The sequence below is a fragment of the Colobus angolensis genome, unplaced genomic scaffold, assembly GCF_000951035.1.
Source record: "Colobus angolensis palliatus isolate OR3802 unplaced genomic scaffold, Cang.pa_1.0 Scaffold212, whole genome shotgun sequence".
In the NCBI taxonomy this organism is placed as follows: Eukaryota; Metazoa; Chordata; class Mammalia; order Primates; family Cercopithecidae; genus Colobus; species Colobus angolensis.
Window position 1 is genome coordinate 2,276,878 of NW_012115289.1, and position 15,680 is coordinate 2,292,557.

Sequence of the window (15,680 nt, forward strand, 5' to 3'; positions counted from 1 at the left end):
CTATGCTTCCTAGCCTGCTGAAAACAGGTCAGTTCCCCCTAGTCATTGGAATGTTCCATATACCTTCCTTTGAAGACATGACTCCATGACACAAAAAGAAATTTGCAAATCACTGTGGGAAATGCCAAAAAGCTTAAGGAGACAAACCTCTCTTTGGTTGAGACAGAGATAGTACTAGAACCTCCCATTTTGCTTCATGTCCAATTCAGAGACTACAATAGAAAAATGAGATGAAGGTGAATGGAGAGAAAATGCTTCTAAACTTCAATATCTAAGAATGTAGTGAATAGGAGGAAAAAGGAAGAATCTAAAGCAAAGTTAGCAACCAGACAGAAGTGAGACTGTAGTCGGTCATGGAAAGAGGGAAGGGAGTGATAATAGGCTGGTAGGGAAAGAAGAGAAGGGGATGAAGCAGCAAGTAGAACCATTGCCAAATACAGTATGTCAGAAGCTCTTAAGCTTTGATGCTATTCTCCAGGTACATATACCCTCTGTCTGCAGCCACTCCAAGAATAGACCTCCAGCCTGCTGCCATATTTGGGCCAATCTAAGACCGTCATCTGGCTATAGAAAACAGAAGGAGGTCTGAGAAAAGGACCTTAGTCTGCCCTTTCCCCGATCCATCGTCAATGTTTATAGACTAAAGTAGACCTCCCTTCAGCCCTCTGTGAACAGACACAATATGACAGGATGAACTGTCTCTCAGAACGGCAGTTATTACCTGGGAAGGTTATTAGAAATTCATACTCCCTGGTTCTGTTTACAGAGAGATTTGAATTCAGTAGGCCTGAAATGGGGTTCAACGTCTACGGTTTTAACAAATTCCCCAAATGATTCTGACAAGGGACTGATTCTGGGACCACACTTTGAGGTCTGTAGAGACAATGGTTTCTATGTTAAAATTATTGACCAGACACTCCTCTGGGAGACAATGGTTCTGATAAACCCCAGCATAAAAAACTGTTCACCCAGGCTTCTAGTTTCTACAACCTTCTTTGTCTGGTTGCTTTCATATGTGAATCTCTCTCATATTCTGAGATCAGACCATCTGTAAACTTGAGTGCCTCCCAACTGTAGAATCACTTTCATGTGTCATCGTCAAGGCCAGGCTGAAAGGTCTCAGCAGACCTGGATTCCCACCAGTCTCTGAGTAAGAAGCCTCTCTCCTTTAATCTCTGCTTTCAGTCTTTATGTCATCACAAAACTTAATTTAGAATTTCATTCTCAAAACCACATGTACAGACCTTGCTACAGCATTTGCAGAAGCTAGCCATACAGCAAAGTAAGAAAAATGCTTTCAGTTCTCGGTTTTATTATATTTTCAATTGACTGTAAATTTGTGACAAATTAAGTGGTAGAGATAAAATATTCTGAGTTTTGTCTTAACCTGAAGGTTAATTGCTTTGCAAAATTTGAAGAGAGGAAAAACCCTCAAAAACAAAACTATTATCTTTTTCCTTTCTTATAGTAGGAGGACAGATCTATTGTTTAATTAAAATGAAATAATTTATATCAGTCCATTTCTCCCCCTCAATTACAGTAAAGTGTCAATAATATACCTTGTGAGTCTGAGTCAGCCTTCACACAGGGACTCTAATCTGAAGAGTCCAGGGAAGATGGCCCACCATTCAACTTGTTGCTGAAAGCTCATTCATTCCTTTGCTTCACAAACTACTATTTTAAAATGTAAATACCATTACATATTTGAGACATGAGCCTATCAGTCATGCATAACTTCATGTAACTGAACATTTAGCTTCTGATAAACTTGGAAAGACTCGGATTTCAGATTCCAGGAGCTGGTTTTCACCAGCTATAATCCCTTTTTCAGAATTTTGCCAGAAAACCCAATGGCTTCTCCACTCAGTTGCCCAGTTTGTAAAGCAAATGGAGGATGGAGGAAGGAGGATTCATCATATTTGTCACCTGCCTCTCTTCTCAGAACTGGGAAGACTGTTGCTCCAGTGAGCCAGATTTGAGCAGTGAGGTGGTGCCATGGGACCTATTTTCCAGTCCTTTGCACTTGCTGTTGCCATACTGTTGAAAATAGCTGGTATAAAGGGTATGTATTTGTGTTTTCATTTACTCATTCTCTCACTCAGATACTGCTGAAAAATAAAAACTTCTTTCTGGTTTAGTCTTCATTGGCAAGACCTTCACTCTTTGTCCTGAGCCTCAGACCTGGCTTCCAGGAAAGCCACCTATTGTCAGACGATCTCCTGCCTTTAATCTGCCAGCATAGGGGGGTTTTCCAATCACTGACAACAACAAGGCCTCTTTATCAAGATGGACCTCTATAAAGAAGTGCCCCTTGCGATATATGCCAACATTGCTGTAGTCTTCTGCTAATATTGTTAATGATTTATATGAGTGCATTCTATGGTCTAGAGCAGTGGTATTGAAAATGTGGTCTGAAGTTTCCTAGTCTTTCAGAGGGTCTCTGAATTGAAAACTACTCTCACAATAATACTAAGTTTGTATTTGCCTTTTTCATTGTCTTTCTCCCATGAGTGTACAGTGGAGTCTTCCAGAGGTTACATGATGTGTGATAAAGCAACAGGTTGAATAAGGAAACAGATATGAAAAATCAGCTGTCCTTTATTAAGCTAGATATAATGAGATTTTTTTTTAAATGCCACTTTTCTCACTAACTGTATTGTCTTTCAAAATGTAATTATTTTTCATTAAAATATGCTCTTTATGTGTACATACAATGGGCTTATTGTTATTTTTAAATGAAAATAAATATTTTTAATTTTCTTCATTTTAATTTACAATACTTTAAATATCAATAGCTATAAGCCACATACAAACAGAGTCACTGGTGACCTCAATAATTTTTAAAGGTGAAATGAGTTAAAAGATATGAGAACACCATAAGAGGTACAAAACACACATTAAGTTATTCCTTAAAACAGCCCTACAAGCCAAATATATTTTGCCTACAAGGCAAATATTATTATCCTTAATTTATAGAAAATTAAAACCAATGCATTACAGAGTTTAATAATTTGCCTAGAGCCAAACTATCAGACACCCAAAACCCTTTACTTTTTCTTGTGCTATCTCTCTTACTGTTCTTATTAAAGTTGGTTCTGAGTTAGGTGTATTTGTGAGACTGAATGTACAAATAGACAACACCCAGACCACATGTAAAAGCAGAACTTTGACACACAACCTGCAGCAACCTTCCCAGGAAACCAACCTCCTTATCTGCAATAAACACCAGGAAAGCCAGACTGCTAGAAGTCAGACTTGCGGGAAGCCACACTGCTCTAATTAGTGACAATCCTGGAGGCTTAGCAAAAACTTTTGTAATAATTTTCCCAAAACGGCCAGGACTTGATTGATAACTGACAGCTTCCCCAATTTTTGTCCCTGCTTCCAATTTAGGATCAATCAAGGAAAGCAAAATATGCACCACCAGCCAATCCCATAGGATGCCTCACTTCTTGTTAGCATGCCTACAGTACCCATGCTAACAGCCTGCAACCAGGGCATACATGAAGGCTCCCCTTTTTTCCACTATAAAGCTTTCTCACTCCTCTGCTTGCCTTTGGGTCTCTGCCAAAATGCAAGTGATGGCTATAGCTAAGCCTGTTCTAATTTGGCTGGTCTTTTGTTTATTTCCACACCTGTTTCTATGTCATTATTTAATAAGTTATTAGAAGACAGGAAGCTTAAAAACTCTTGGCTCCCTCTCCTCCATGGCCTAGCACTTTGTGTAGCACACTGCAGTCATTCATAAATGTCTGGTGCCTTAAGCTGCACCAGGAGTTGTTTGACTAAAATACAGCCCCTGCCTGGCTCTCTAGCTGCTTCCTTTACACTGTCCAGCTATACATAGCCCAAGGGGGTCTATACCACTCTCCACATCACTGAGTCCCAGATATTTGGGCTTCCAAAACCAAAATAATGTTAATAAATAAATACAAATGGGTAATTGACAGAGGATTGCCATCTCCAACAAAAAAAGTTTAAAAAAAAAAATCTACCATCCACTGGATTACCAAAACAGCAAGAATTTAATTATAAGTAATATTATTTTCAAGTGTTTTCTTAAAATTCAAAAAAATTCACATTTTTGGGGTTTTTTTTTTTTTTTTTTTTTAAGAGGTGGGTGGTCTCACTATGTTTCCCAGGTTGGTCTTGAACTCCTGGGGACTCAAGCAATGCTCTCGCCTCCACCTCCCAAAGTGCTGGGATTACAGGCATAAGCCACCACGCCCAGCCCTTTATAAAAAACACATTGACTTGATCTTTTGGGGGAAACATGTTTGTCAGAGGCCAGTGTGGGTTGGCTGTTGTTGTGTGGGAACCTTGCTCATGCAGCAGGGAGTGCACTCAGCCTGGCAAGGCGGAAGGCCTCCTCTGAATCCCAGCCCTTCTTTGTTGTGCTGGATATGTTTCTTTGCCTTCCAGATCCACTCCTTACCAAATCTCACCCTACCCTGTGCTCCTGGAAACTTAACTTTTGTGAACTGCTAAAACAGAGCAGTTGCTACCCTGTTCCACTAACCTCAAGGTGGGTTCAGCCCATGGGAGGTACAGGCAAGACATCAGAAGGTGGGACGAATGAGCGGTCCAAGGCATCTGCGGCCCCTTCCATGATGAGCTGCTGATTGGCAGTGGCTGTGTTCTAAAAGGCCAAGGCTCTAATGTAATGTCCTTCTCCTATTACTACAGCTACAGTTCTTTCCTAACTGCTCTTTCTCTGTTCCCTTCAGTCCAAGGGGGTGGTAATGACTCTCTGATGATAGTTCTGGAGTCTGCATCTTCCTTTATTACTTCCCGAAGCCCTGCACACACCTTTGTAAAATCATTAAACTCCCTAAAATTATCCTCTGTTTCTCTCCAGAACCCTGTCTCATACTTTACCTACTTCAATTATTTTTTTATTTTATGTCTTCTTTGTACTTTTCTATTGTTTATCTATTGTTTTTCACATGATGCTTTGTAAACTTTTTTTTTTTTTGAGACGGAGTCTCGCTTTGTCGCCCAGGCTGGAGTGCAGTGGTATGATCTCGGCTCACTGCAATCCCTGCCTCCCAGGTTCAAGGATTCTCCTGCCTCAGCCTTCCAAGTAGATGGGACTATAGGCACCTACCACCAGGCCCAGCTAAGTTTTTGCATTGTTAGTAGTGACAGGGTTTCACCATGTTAGCCAGGATGGTCTCAATCTCCTGACTCGCCTCAGCTTCCCAGAGTGCTAGGATTACATGCGTGAGCCACTGCGCCTGGCCCCAGTGCTTTGTAAACATTTTTAAATGATTTAGTTGCTTCCAGAGATTATAAGACAAGATGGAGACCTTGCTCTCCCTCTCTTCATATGCATCAGCCCCTTCAGCAAAGTGATTTGGATCAGGTGATGCTCACATTTGCTATCTCTTATCTCGCTGTTCAGCTGCCACAGTGGCAATGTTCAGGATTAGCAAAATTAGTGTTAGGAAAGGAAAAGCAGAAGGAAAAAGAAGAAAATGCCTACTACTGAAAATAAGTACTATCAAACTAGGAAAATGCTGTACTTTTTTCTTAAGTCTGGCTTGAAAAATTAATATGAGGTAATGAAATGCTTAATTTGCACCGAATTTAAGCTGTGTTTAGTGCCAGAACAACTGGTCAGTTCAGTATAACTGTAAATGAATCAATAGAAAAATAACTACAGGTGACCTGGTGGCGTGCACACAGCTCACATCTTAGACCAGCAGCTGCTGACATCACTAGGCAATATCCTGAGGAAATCATATCCCAGTATGTGAATTACAGCTCTCTGTGGATCCAATGATTTATAATTGTTTTGTTCTAAGGCAGGACATCAATTTTATGAGCATTTAATAAATAAGCTGTATGGGTTTGCCTTTCCTGTGCAGGTGATGACTCTGTTTAGATGCACAGACGGCTCCAAAACACCAGCAAACACCTCATCAACACAGCTCACTGCACTTGGGCATATTAAAATTACCACTGGTTGGTGAGAGGAATCCAGGTGTCCAGAAAATATGCCACCTTGTCAATATGCTTGTATATATCATTACTTCAGGACACCAAAATTGAAGTTCTTCATATAAATACCTGCCTGCAAACTGGCAATTTATTTACCAAGAAAAGTACTACTACTTGCTGTTGCAGAAAGTATGGCATTAAGTAGGTTTGGCCCATAAAATAAAGGCCGTTGAGAGAAATAATAATGATTTGTTTCTTAAGTACTTACTATATGCTGGGTATTGTGCTAAGAACTTTGTAAATATAATTTTATTTCAACTTACAGTAAAACTATAAGCAAAGTATTATTATTGTCCCCAGTTTAGAGATGAAAACACTGTCATGGAAAAGTTAATTAACTTGCCCAAGGTCATAATATCCATATATCTTACAGCCATAATTTGAACTCAGATAGCCTGGCTTTGGAGCCCATTCTTGATCACAAAACTACTGTGTGATATTTTGTCTTAGGGGGATTTAGAACCAAGTAAGTCTAGAGTAGGCCTAATATAAAAGTAACACCAATGTGTTTAGGCAGGTTAAACATTTTGGTTGGCAAATTTATGAAGATTACAAAACAGTGCAAAGGGAGGCTTCTATGAGATTAAATTAGATCTCCCCCGTGCCCTTACGACAAAGTTCATGCATACTAATTTAAAAGATCTTCATACCTACATATTGAGCCACTTCCCTCTCAACTTGGCTAACAAATGACAATGAACATGGTTTATAAGAAAAAAGAAACATAATGAAAGTAAAAAAATTAGAATGAGAAAGGAAAGCACCTAGAAACATGAAGAGGGACAGTTTGACACTGAAGAAAGAAAAGAAAACATACTAAGTAGAACTAAGTATACAGAAAACATCATCAGATACTGAGAATCCTGAGCGTCAAGTGGGCTTATCTTTCATGTTCTTTTTCTCCCCTATGATAAACAAACATGCAGCACATATTAAAAGAATTTTCATTACAAGATTTAATTTGTTTCAGGTTCTCAAAATTTGAAGCTTTACTTATCTGGAACTTCAGTCATACAGAGCTGCCGTTCTCTGCTACCAAAACTATGGTATTCCAATTTTTTTTTTTTTTGAGACAGAGTCTCACTCTGTCACCCAGGCTGGAGTGCAATGGCATGATCTTGGCTCACTGCAACCTCCACCTCCCAGGTTCAAGCGATTCTCCTGTCTCAGCCTCCGGAGTAGCTGGGATTACAGGTGTACACCATCATACCCGGCTAATTTTTATATTTTTAGTGGAGATGGGGTTTCACCATGTTGGTCAAGCTGGTCTCAAACCTCTGACTTCGTGATCCACCCACCTCAGCCTCCCAAAGTGCTGGGATTACAGGCATAAGCCACCATACTCAGCCAGTATTTGAACTTTTAGAAGCTTTAAGAGCTGCTTAGCAGTCTTGGGATAGAAGTCCTGTAGCAATTGGGCTGACTAGAGGATCACGAAAGAGATCAATCTGGATGGAATATAATGTCATGATTTGTCCATTTGTACCTGATATATTCCTGGAAAAAACTTTTTTCTCCATTGATTGTTGGCTACCATTTGATTTCTTATTTTAATCAGCTATAAGGTTTGAAGTTACTCTATAAGCCGTAGAAAGAGTTATGTGACCGGGGGGAATTATTAAACACTCTGAGTCTTGGTTTCCTCTTACCTTATAAAGAACAATATTAATACCAACATTTTGAGGTTAAAAATAAAATTTCAAGCATTACAAATAAAATATGCACAGTGGCTGGTCGAGAGCAATTACTCATGTTGTACTTATAGAGAAAGAGTACAGCAGAATGGATTAAGAGAAAAAGCTCCGAAGCTGGGTGGTACACACTCGGATCTGCTAGCCACTTCTTGTCTATGTGACCCTGGGCAAGGTATTCACACACTCTGTGCCTCAGTTTACTCATCTGTAAACTAAAGACAAGAACAGCATCTATCTCACAGGGTTTTTGTGAGGATTAGATAACTTACTACTTATAAAGCACACACAGCTGTACCTGGCATATTAGGGATCACTGAAAGCCAGTTTGGGATTGTTTTTTTTTTTTTTTTTTCAGTTGAGTGGATCCTCTTCATTTGACAGATCAGATAACTGCTTCCCAGAACAGCATCTATCTCACAGGGTTTTTGTGAGGATTAGATAACTTACTACTTATAAAGCACACACAGCTGTACCTGGCATATTAGGGATCACTGAAAGCCAGTTTGGGATTGTTTTTTTTTTTTTTTTTCAGTTGAGTGGATCCTCTTCATTTGACAGATCAGATAACTGCTTCCCAGAAAGGTGAAGTCATTTGTCCCAAGGTTACACAGAGAGGTCTCAAATCCAGGTCTCCTGCCCCGATGCCTCTTCTTTATCCCACTGTCTTGACACACCTTTGCCTGCATGTTCCACTATACATTGCTCTTTGGTACTAGTTTTCAATGTTTCCCATCTCCCACATGTGTCTTTCAGTCCCTATAGACACACAGGTAAATTTTCTACAAAAGTAGAGGTGAATTTCCGTGAAACTGATTAAAGATGAGGCTTTGGGTACCTTCCAAGTAGGCTTTAGCAATGTGTTTGTATGGTCACCTGCTTTCTGTCACTTCTTTGTAAGGAAGACATTGTGTATCTTTTTCCTTAAAGAGGACTGGCAAACTGTAAAAGCTTCAAGCCCCAACAGTATCAATCCACCTCTGCTCAAATAGGGGCAAAATGGGAGGAAAATCAGGCTTTGTTAGCTCAGTTAGCGTCTTTTATCAATCCGCACTGATCACCTAAAATAGGCTTCCCCTTTTCCCTTTTTTTTTTTTTTTTTTGAGACAGAGTCTTGCTCTGTCACCCAGGCTGGAGTGCAGTGGTGCGATCTCGGCTCACTGCAAGCTCCGCCTCCTGGGTTTATGCCATTCTCCTGCCTCAGCCTCCCGAGTAGCTGGGACTACAGGCACCCGCCACCTCACCCGGCTAATTATTGTGTGTGTGTGTGTGTGTGTGTGTGTGTGTGTGTTTTTAGTAGAGATGGGGTTTCACCGTGTTAGCCGGGATAGTCTCGATCTCCTGACCTCGTGATCTGCCTGCCTCTGCCTCCCAAAGTGCTGGGATTACAGGCGTGAGACACCGCGCCCAGCCTGTTGTTTTCCATTTATCAGAGGGCTCTGCTTACTTCTCCACAGCACTTACCACACCTGTATTTCGTGTGTATGTTTACTTTCAATCCTTAATTCCTCCATGGTATCTAGCACATAGTAAAAACTCAGTAAACAGTGAGTGAGTGAGTGAGTGAATGAATGAACAAATGATTCTTTTCCATTTGTCAGTTCTCAGCTCAGATATAGATACACCCAGGAAACCTTTCAGAGTCCCCAGGACGGTGTTGGGCATCCTCCCTGTGCGTGCTGTGCTCAGGCCTTTTGGACCATTTATAGCAGCAGTGGAATTCCATCTCTTTATGGTTCCTTATGGCAGACCCTTGGCGTGCTCTACCATTATATGTCCAATGCCCAGCAGAGTGCCTGGCACGTAGTAGGCACCAACAAGTATTGGCTTCAACTAAATTACTTAATTGAATACAAAAGTCTGAATTTTGGTATACTATTTTTAGAAAAGAAGAAAACTAACATGTAGTGAGTGCCTGTTTTGTGTCTAGTTTTGAACTAAGTATAATTTACAATAGCAAATACTTAACAGCTCGGGGGTAGGTGTTATTTTCCCCCACTTCACAAATGAGGAGATGGAAGCACAGAGAAGTCAGGGCTTGAGGTCACACCCTAGTGAGAATCAGGCACAGCATATGAACCCTGGGTCACCAGACTCCAAAGTCCCTGCTCAAGCCACTAGGCCACTCTACCCCATGGCAGAACGCAGTTACTGATCCACAGGTTGATCCTTCCTTCTATGTTTGTTTTCCTATCTTCCCATGTAGCTGGTAAGCTCTATTAAGCCAGGAACAACGTCTGTACCATCCTTTGTATTTTGTCAATGCTGAGAAGAGTGGTTAAACACAGTGGGATGTAGGAGCTCCTGCGTTCAGCTGCCTGACAGAGTGAATGTTTTCAGGCATCTTGACATTTCAGACACAGTATCAGTTTCCTCTCAGGAGTAAAACTAAATCTTGCCTTTCTCAATCTCTCAGGAAAAGCAGATGCTAAGTTAGAAGAAATGTGATGGGGGAAAAGAGCATACAAATGACAGCACCAAGAATGGTCTTGGCAGCTGTCACTGGCTTCGGTGGTTTTCTTAAGAAGCTCGCCTGGGCAGAAAGTGTTGTTTCCTTATAAACAGACCAGAGGATCTGAATGTTATCCTGGAATCAATGGGCAGGGTGACTAGGCCACCTGAGCACCAAATGCAAAAATTATAGGCTGAAATATTTTCCTGTAGGTATTTATACCATTTTACTTAGACTCCTTCTTTCACGCCCTTTTCTTCATATGCACATTCTCCAACAGTGGAAACAGCATTCCAGAAATGTGCAGGAAGAAGTTAGTTGAATGTGCTCCAGTCCCTCCTTCTGTGCATATCTATGTGTTTTAAACACAAAACAGATAATGCACAAAGTGCTCATGCTGCCAGATAGCAAGTTCCAAGCAAAACAACTGGTTCTTTTTTGTAACTATAAATAATATCTTGGACAGGTCATAAGAAACTACTGAAAGATACTGATTAACTATACAGCACAGAAAAAGTACTTGCTATGAATTAAAATATGTGGAATTTAATATCAGATCTGAAAATTCTGAGAAATCACTTGGCTTCCCTGGATCTCTTCTACCATGTGGTCAAGTACATCGGCTTTGGACTCAGCGCCCAGGTTGGAATCCTGCTTGTGACTACAACCTTGGGCAAATCACTTTGTCTTTCTGGTTTTCCATTTAAGAGAAAAGACAGCTAATAATACCACCTTGCTATAAAAGAGAGCTAATAATACCACCTTGGTTTATTTGGTTGTTGCAACAAATAAATTGTAAAATGCATAGAAACATAAAGTGCTTACTTTATGTGTCAGCACTGGGCTTGACAAATGTTGCTATTATTAGTAGTATCATCAAATGAGAAGGTTGAGCCAGAAAATCTGTCAGATCTTTTTGTGACTCAAGGTACTAGGTCTTCAAATACTGAGACCCAAAAATGTACCAATCCTGAAGTAACAGACTTGGGAATCATAGCATTTGTCAGAGTGAAATTAGTGACAGAGACTGCCCCTGAGGCCCCAAGAACTTTCCCTCTGTATTAACTGTGTCTTTTATTTTTAGATTTTTTTATTTTTTGTATTCTGATGCTTTGACATTTGGGGCCTCACTGATTCTGGAGGGACTGACTCTCCCAGGATTAGCCAGTTTCTAGAGATAGTAAACAACTTACTGGAGCACTCTTTTCAAAGGCAAACCAACCAATCCAGAGCACATACTCCCAACCACCTCCATTTCAGGGCTTTCACACTCTGGGCCACTATCCATCTGCCCTAACCGCTCCAGGACTTACTAAGTGCCAGGCAACTGGGGGATCGCTCCTGTGTCCCAGAGCCCGTTGAAATTGTTCAAACTAGCTAATCTGAACCCTGCGTACTCTGACCCTCCCATTCTTTCCTGCTTCCACAGAGAGGAGGTGTAACACATTTGGGAAGTATAAATGTGTCTATTACTTGTTAAAATGCTTTATTTGAATGTGGACTGTTGCAAATCTACTAATCCAGTTTGAAGAATCAGAAAATCCCTATGCAGTGCATGACAAGAAAGCAAACCATCAAGTAGAAAACAAAGAGAGCTTTCCCACTCAAGCTCTTCCTTCCTGATGTAGTAAAAATGCCGCTTGAGGCTGGGCATGGTGGCTTATGTCTGTAATCCCAGCACTTTGGGAGGCTGAGGTGAGTGGATCACTTGAGGTCAGCAGTTTGAGACCAGCCTGGCCAACATGGTGAAATCTCATCTCCCCTAAAAATATCAAAATTAACCAGGTGTGGTGGCACACACCTGTAATTCCAGCTACTCTGGAGGCTGAGGCTGGAGAATTGCTTGAACCTGGAAGGCAGAGGTTGCAGTGGGCCGAGACTGCACCACTGTACTCCTTCTCAAAAAAAGGAAAATAAAAACAAAAATGCTACTTGAAAACTGGCCTCAAGTTTGACTTTTCTATAGCTGGAGGATTCCACTGACAACCAGGTTGAGATTTATTACAATTTTTGTCATACAACACTTACCTTGAGAAGAAGTATAATGTAGTAGAAATCAGACTAGCCCAGCTAGCAAGAGACCTGGACTTTAGGATCCACTCTTGTACTAACTGTAAGGTAAGGTCAAATCACTTAGCCTCTCTATATCTTGGTTTCCTAACTCGGTGGTTCTATCTGGGAGCAGTTTAAAATGAATAGAGTGATCCAAATTAAATCAATGTCTGAAACCTGTCTTGGTAGAGAAAATGGTATAGTGTATTAACCCATGATGACTTTCATAGTGTGAAACCATTTTGCCTCTTTTCTTTGAAATGTATAATAGGCTAAGATGAAGATGATGTGGATTTTAATGAATTAGTTACACATAATATAAATGCATAAAAACAGTAAGTTGGGAAGAGCAGTTCACTGCTTGGTTATTACAGCACAATGAGATGACAAGCTATCAGTGCTAAATATATTTCCAAGTAAGTGATTTGTGAGAGTTGTTAAACAATCATAACTACCTACAACTAAATATTTTCCAGCACACTTATATTATGGCATAATGCAAGGATTCCCGGAATTATTATAGGAATGCCTATACTTAAGCATACCACTGTTGCTCCTCATTATTTCGTCTCCTGCATGCCTCCAATGTGAACTCTTTCAAAAACATTTTCACCATCCCAGATACATCACTCAAGATTGCCATCTTCAAAAAAAAACAACCACCACCATATTCAAGAAGACTCTCAATTAGAGCAGTGTTAGAATGTGATAGACCTAGCTTGGAATCCCCTCTTAGCCATTCACTATGTGCAACCCTGAACAAGTTATTTAATTTATTTAACTGTCCTATATGCAAATTTCTCAAGTAAAATAGGATAGTAATAAATTAAAAGTTTGGTTGTGAGAATTAGAGATAAGGCACAGATAATGCCTAACATATGGTATGTATTCAATAAATGCTAGCTATGCATCATATTTATACAATTTGGTATTTGCTTGTAGAAGTACATAATTATCCAATAAGTATTAATTTCCCTTTCTAACTATACTGCAAGTTCCATAAGCATAAAATCTTTGTGTTGTACTTCTTTTAAATGTTTCACAATCTAATAGACCATAATGGTATATATAACACTATTATATATACTATTGTAAAACTAATTTTCACACTCCTAGAATCAGATATGACTTAGGGGCTCCTAATGTACCTAAAGAGGAAGAAATTGGATTATGTTTTCATTGCAATAATATTAATGGCCATTAATCTACTATTGTGACTGACGAGGCGGGAAAAGTGAAGGATTCGCAAGTGACTGAATCCTGATGGGAGTGTGAGCATCCACAGAGCAGGAGAATGGAGGCCCTAGAATGAGGCCCCAGGCCTGACTGTCTATAGACTTAAAGGGTTTTATTTTTTAGTAGATTGTGGAAGATCAGATCTGGAGAGAATAACATTTCAGAGACTTTTTCGTGAACTTATGGAAACTGAGCAGCATGAGGAGGTATTAGAGTAGAAGCAGCTCAGGGATCTGAGCTTTGGTTGGCCAGAGAAGAGCTATATTCATCCAGAAGTGAGATGTAGACATAAATAACTTATTTCAATGCCCCAAAAAAGGTGAGTGAATTAGCACTGGCCAGAGACCAGCATTGCTTTAAAGAAAATATTTTTAAGTGTGAAAAATAATTTATATTATTTGAAATATATCTGATTTACATTAAAGTTAGATAATTTTGTACCTCAACAAAGAATTTCTGTCAAAAACCTACACTGAAAATTTGCCAGAAATTATAAGACTGGCTTAACACACATTGTTGATGTTTTATCTAAATGATTCTAACAACTATTTTTAATTATCTCTACAACAAAAAGAAGAGAAGAAAAAGTGGGGCTGTCAACCAGAGGAATGATTGTTCTTTCATATTAGCAAAAAGAACATTGTCACGGAGTTAAGGGTTGCATAGTTTCCAAATTAATTTAATTTTCCATTCACCAAAGCCCCTGAGAATTAAGGAACCTTTCTTAAAACTTATTATCAAATGTATCAGATAACAATTGGGTTGCCTGCAGTTTAAAAGGAAGAGAATGAATCAGGACCCATACATGAAGCAATGGACAAAGCTTTTTCGGTCTCCATACAGAGGAGTGTGAGATTGGTATCTACATTAATTGAGGTCAAGTTTCTGAAGAGGAACACTCCCAATAAAAATGCCTTTGGGGAATGATGGAGCAGGGAATATACCCAGCCTAAGGCTTACTTGTACAAGTTCTTATGTGATGCATGCCTGTGAATTATAACTAGATTTGAAAGACTCTAGAGTTAGAATAAGTAAAATAGTAACGGCCTATTGTAAGCTACCTAGGAAGGTACCTGTCTGTGTATATACCTGCATCTTTAATTTTTATTTTAAATTTCTACTTTAATAAGACCTTTAAGATGTTTAAAGGTCATTCAGTTTATACAGATTTTTAAATAAAGGGCTGTTTTCTTTTTTTAAAAAGTTAAAATCCTCTACTCTGGGATTTGTTTGTTTTTTATTTTTAGCTTTCCATATTTATGAAGGGAGGCTTATTGTCAGTCCCACTGATCAGTCCTGGCACCAGCACCAAGTGGTAGTAGCTGTTGTAAATGTCTCAGAAGGAGGTAGAAAACACCTCTTGGGAACTGCCTGATTACAGAGCAAATCAATTTGAGTGGTAGAGGTACAAAGGAATAGGAAAAAGATGCCAAAATTTACTGTAGAAACATTCTTCCTATGTACATATTATGATATCCATAAAATATTTACTACATCAGTCTTTTTTGGTGTAACCTTTTTTTTAAATTGGCTGCTTCATCTTTTATATTGCCTTGGACCTGCTATCCACATACATTTTCCTCTGTTTTTTGCTCAGTGGTCTCCTAAATTTATCCCACAAGTTTGGCTAAACTACCTCTGATCTTCTTCTGGAGGTAAGAGGCAAAAAGCTAGCCAAATGGTCTCAAAACTTTGGGAGAATCTTCTACTTGGTGAAGACCCTGTTTCAAATAAATATTTCATTTCATTTGTTTTATTTGCATATATAAACATAGCTCTTAGAGTTGAAAACAGTTTGCACAGTATAAATAGACATCTTTGAAGTTCTATCTGGAGCTTTATGAAGGGTCTAAACCTACCCTTTTCCTATATTTGGTTGTTTATCTTTTTCTTTAAAATGCCCAGGAAAGGCTGCTCTCTGTGACCTAAAAGCCCAGATCTACGTTGCCTATTTTATAGATTACAAAAATGTCAGAGAAGGACTCACAGACTTTCTCAAGGTTACACAGATCATAAAAGGCAGAGCCAAAGTTTTCCTTCCACCACCACCAAGATAGAGCACCACATGACAACAAGGCATAATAATTCACCCTTCATATCTTAAAGAGGCATCACCACTACTTTCTTTGAAACAGAATGTTCTGCAGCAAAAAGCCTGGAAATTGAGGCTTGTGGATGCCCTGGGGGATAGAACAAGGCAGAAAGTTTCTCCCTTACACATGGATATGTTCAACACCCAGCCTGAA

The 15,680-nt window shown here is 39.6% G+C and overlaps 1 protein-coding gene across 2 annotated transcripts in view; it reads right to left on the minus strand.

Annotated features, from left to right (window-relative positions):
- Positions 1-15,680, minus strand: part of RAB3C (RAB3C, member RAS oncogene family) — a 291,280-nt gene that overhangs the window by 238,978 nt on the left and 36,622 nt on the right. The gene's annotated exons all lie outside the window — the stretch shown is intronic.